At 42.0% G+C, this 4942-nt stretch overlaps 1 non-coding gene across 1 annotated transcript; it reads right to left on the bottom strand.

Annotated features, from left to right (window-relative positions):
* Positions 1 to 4515: 4515 nt before the first annotated feature.
* On the bottom strand, positions 4516 to 4648 carry LOC126023140 (small nucleolar RNA SNORA51). The gene has a single exon (XR_007500347.1). It is a non-coding gene; the product is annotated as a small nucleolar RNA SNORA51 (small nucleolar RNA).
* Positions 4649 to 4942: the final 294 nt, after the last annotated feature.

Here is a 4942-nt window from a genome sequence, read left to right as displayed (position 1 = left end):
TTTCTCTCTCTCTCTCTCTCTCTCTCTCTCTCTCTCTCTCTCTCTCTCTCTCTCTCTCTCTCTCTCTCTCTCTCTCTTTTGGCACCACATCCCGTGAAGCTCAGGGGTTACTTCTGACTCTATGCTCAGAAATCACTCCTGGCAGGCTCAGGGGACTAAACCTGGGTTGGTTGTGTGCAAGGTAAACCGCCCCACTTGCTCCAGCCCCATAAATGTTGTCATAGAGAAAATAGACCTTGTCCTGTGCTGGGGCTCTTGTAACAAGCAGAGAACTTTACTTTAAAAGCAAGGAGCCCTGAGAAGTAAGTTTAACCATTTAAGGCTTGAAAAGAAACAATAAGAGCATCGAATTTTAACCCAGGGAAACTGAGTCTAACTTATCAGAAGTTCCTATTATCGAGATAGATCTCATTATCAGTACACTCTGGCCTGCCCAAAATGTACATTCCGACCCATTCACGATGGGCTCTGTTATCTAGGTATTCCTGTCTGTTCAATGTATCTACGCAATATCTGTATGCTTACATGCAGAATTCTACCCGAAAAAAGTCTTTAAGCTAAGCCTTGTGCTTCAATAAACGGAATCCATCTCCTATTCTTGTCTGTCTCTGGGTCTGTATTTGCTCTGTGTGTGTCTGCCTTTGTACCTGCTTCCTCCAAGTAAGTAACCTATATTGATGGGACACTACAGTTATGAAGCTTGACCAAAGAGTGGAAGTTATTAAGGTATCGAACAGATGGTTTGGAAATATAGTGGAGATGTAATGAGATTAAGGGTTTCTATCAGACCCATTAAAGAAGTCATTTGTTACTAATATTACTGGTCCAACACTTTGAAATTTTGTCAAAATCAGGAAGTAAACAAAGTCTCTTAATAACCCAAATAGATGGAAGCTGGTTATTTTCCCCCATGGTTTTTGGATCACAGTTGGTGCTATTCAGTGCTTATCTTGACTCATCCTACTACTTATCCTATTTATCCCTGTGCTCAGGGATCATACCTGATAATGATTGGAGGACCATATAAAATGCCAGGGCTTGAATCTGTGTCAGCTACATTAAGGCAAGTCCCCTACTCATTGTTCAGTTTCTCCAACACCAAATAGGTAAAATTTATGTACCAAAGTTGTTATCATATTTTCTGCTAGTGATTTCTGATTCATGTCAGACTTTATAATTCTGTTGATAAGACAATTGTAAATAAAAACTTTAGGATGACTCCATTAGCTAAAAAAGTGGAATATATACATAATCTTGGGAACTTTTTTTCTAAAACCAAAGAATTATAGAGACATTGTATTTGTGGAGCTGTTGGACAGATTGTATTTTAAATCTGACAATCAAGGACTTGATATTTTGAACAAAGTTTTTTAAACAAAGATATTTGTTCTAAACAAAGATATAGATTCTTTCATTTGAAATGGTCACTTTGTTCTTCACAAGTCAGCCCACAAGATATCTGGGGAATTAAGCTATGCAAAATCCTAGCCTTCTGGGAGAGTAGTTGTATGTATTGGGGCACAAAAAATAAAAGCAGATTCTTCTTTTCCCTGTACCAGGTTCTCTTCCCTCCCTCCCTGCATCTCTCCCTCCTCCTCTCCCTGCCTCCTCCCTCCCTGCCTCCTTCTCTTTCTGCCTCCTTCCCTCTCTTCCTCCCTCACTCCCTCCCTGCCTCCCCCCCTCCCTCCCCCCTGCTTCCCTTAATGCCTCTCTGCTTCCCGCCCTCCCGGCTTCCCTTCCTGCTTCCCTCTCTCCCTCCCTCCCTTCCTTCCTTCTCTCCTTCCCTCTCTCCCTCCCTCTCTTCCTCCCTTCTTTCTTCCTTCCCTTCCTCCCTCCCTTCCTCCTTTCTTCCTTCCTTCCTCCCTCCCTCCCTCTCTCCCTTCCTCCCTCTCTCCCTTCCTTCCTCCCTCTCTCCCTTCCTCCCTCTCTCCCTTCCTCCCTCTCTCCCTTCCTCCCTCCCTCTCTCCCTCCCTCCCTCCCTCCCTCCCTCCCTCCCTTCCTTCCTTCCTTCCTTCCTTCCTTCCTTCCTTCCTTCCTTCCTTCCTTCCTTCCTTCCTTCCTTCCTTCCTTCCTTCCTTCCTTCCTTCCTTCCTTCCTTCCTTCCTTCCTCCCTCTCTTCCTCCCTCTCTTCCTTCCTCTCTCCCTTCCTCTCTCCCTTCCTTCCTTCCTTCCTTCCTTCCTTCCTTCCTTCCTTCCTTCCTTCCTTCCTTCCTTCCTTCCTTCCTTCCTTCCTGTTTTCTGTCCTGTTTTAGGGCTACATCCAGCAGTGTTCTGGATTACTCCTGGCACTGTGCTCAGGATCACCTGTGGTTGAACTCTGGGGACCATATGGGGGTACCTGGAATCTGCCAGGGATCAAACTTAGTTCGACTATGAGCAAGGTAAACAAACATCCTACCCTCTAGACTGACTCTGACCCCAAGATAACAGATTCCTTTGTTTTTGGGCCACATTTATTGATTTTCAGGTTTTACACTGGCTCTACAGTCAGGAATTACTAATGGTGTGCTGGAGCCCAAATGTAAAGTTAGAGATTGAACCAGCACATGCTGCTAACAAGGCAAATAAATGCCCTAACTGCTAAACTATCTCTCCAGATCCCAGATTATAAATGTGTTTGGTAGCTCTCTTAGTTAAGAGTTGGAATCTTGGGGCCAGACTAGACTTGATCCTTGGCCAATCTTGGCATTCATATGGGTCCCAGACTATGCCAGGAGTAACTTCTGCCAGAGTCAGGAAAATCCTTGAACACCACTGGGTTGGTCCCCCAAACAACAGAGAGATGGAATATTTGTTCACTTATTGAGTTTTGGTTAGTTGGGTGAACTATTTATTTAGTTAAGTGGTCTATAGCAAACATGATACAATCAGATGCAAAAGGTGCTTGAGTAATAATACTTCCTGCATTTGGTGGTCTGTGATTGCCACTGTGTTAAATTGTTGGAAGGTAGGAGGCATGTGGGTTTCTTCCTTCCTAATACTCCAACTGACAGTCAGTTGTCAGACAATGCATGAGATATTATAGCTTAGTGAGAAAGCTCAGCAGAGCCCAGAAGACTCTTCAGCCAGCCTTATTATCCTCAGTCCCAATTGCTAATCCACAGAAATGTGAACTCGAAAAAAAAGAAATGTGAACTCAATAAATGTTCTTTTTTTTAAATTTAATTTAATTTAATTTTTTTGGTTTTTGTTTTTGGGTCATACCCAGCAGCACTCAGGGGTTATTCCTGGCTCTATGCTCAGAAATCACTCCTGGCAGACTCAGGGAACCATATGAGATGCCAGGATTTGAACCACCGACCTTTTGTATGCAAGGCAAACACCTTACCTCCATGCCATCTCTCCGGTCCCTCAATAAATATTTTTAAAGTCACTAAGTTTTGGTGTGGTTTGTTCCATTTGCCTTCCTAACTACTGAGTTTTCCAGCCTCATTTTTTTCTCATCAATCTGTGGAGTAGTTCTTTGCATTTAACTCCAAGGTTTCAAATGACATGTTAGATTTCTTTATAAAGTATTTAATTTATAAGTAAGATGATGAGAATTCTAAGATATTAGTACATGTTGGCCAGAACTCTTATAGAATGAATTGTTTGTAGTTCACATCTAGTTTCAGAGCCTTGTAGTCAGCAAAGGTAGCCTGCAAAATTTCTATCCTCTTGATTTTATGGAGGTATTTTATGTGCCAGTATGTAGTCTATCCTGGAGAATGACCCATGTCCACTGGAGAAGAATGTATATCCAGGTTTCTGGGGATGGAGTGTCCTATATATATCTACTAGTTCTCTTTCTTCCATTTCTCTTTTCAGGGCTAGTACATTTTTGTTGGGTTCCAGTTTGGTTGCTCTATCAACTGTTGACAGGGCTGTGCTGAGATCTCCCACAGTTATTGTGTTATTATTGATGTCTTCTTTCAAATTTGTCAATAATTTTATTAGATAATTTGCTGGTTTCTCATTGGGTGCATATATGTTTAGTAGTCTGATTTCTTCCTGTTGCTCATATCCTTTGATTAGTACAAAGTGTCCATCTTTGTCCCTTACAACTTTTCTGAGTTTAAAGTTGGTATCATCAGATATTAATATGGCAACCCCAGCTTTTTTAAGGGTGTCATTTGCTTGGATGATTTTCCTCCAGTCATTGATTTTGAGTCTATGTTTGTTCTGACTATTCAGGTGTGTTTCTTGAAGGCAGCAGAAGGTTGGGTTCATCTTTTTGATCCATCTCGTCACTCTGTGTCTCTTAATTGGTGCATCTAGTCCATTGACATTAAGGGAGATGATTGTCGGGCCCACAGAGATAGCACTGTGGCGTTTGCCTTGCAAGCAGCCCATCCAGGACCAAAGGTGGTTGGTTCGAATCCCGGTGTCCCATATGGTCCCCCGTGCCTGCTAGGAGCTATTTCTGAGCAGACAGCCAGGAGGAACCCCTGAGCACCGCCGGGTATGGCCCAAAAACCAAAAACCAAAAAAAAAAAAAAAAAAAAAAAAAAGGGAGATGATTGTCATAGGATTTTTTTTTGTCCCCCAATTCACAATACAGACCAGGCAAAGGGCCTGGGTTGAGATGTATATGGGGTGAATTTACTGTACATCCTCTTTTTATACAGTCAGTGTAAAGAACACAGCCTGAGGTAAGAATTGGGAGGCCTTTTCTTTTCTTTTTGATTATACATATATATATATATATATATATATATATATAAATAAATAATCCTTCACCAGTGCAACATTCCCATGGCCAATATACCAAGTACCCTTGCTCCCCACCCCACACTGGCCTGTACTCTAGACAGGCTTTCTACTTCCCTCATTCAGTCACATTTTATTATGATAGTTCTCAGTGTAATTATTTCTGTGACTGCACTAAACGATTGATATTGACTAAACCATTGACATTAAGGGAGATGATTGTAATAGGATTTAATGTCGTATTTGTGTATAA

This window comes from Suncus etruscus, chromosome 11 (assembly GCF_024139225.1).
Source record: "Suncus etruscus isolate mSunEtr1 chromosome 11, mSunEtr1.pri.cur, whole genome shotgun sequence".
Lineage (NCBI taxonomy): Eukaryota > Metazoa > Chordata > Mammalia > Eulipotyphla > Soricidae > Suncus > Suncus etruscus.
The sequence above is the reverse complement of the archived record's forward strand: the minus strand, read 5'-3'. Positions and strand labels throughout refer to the sequence as shown.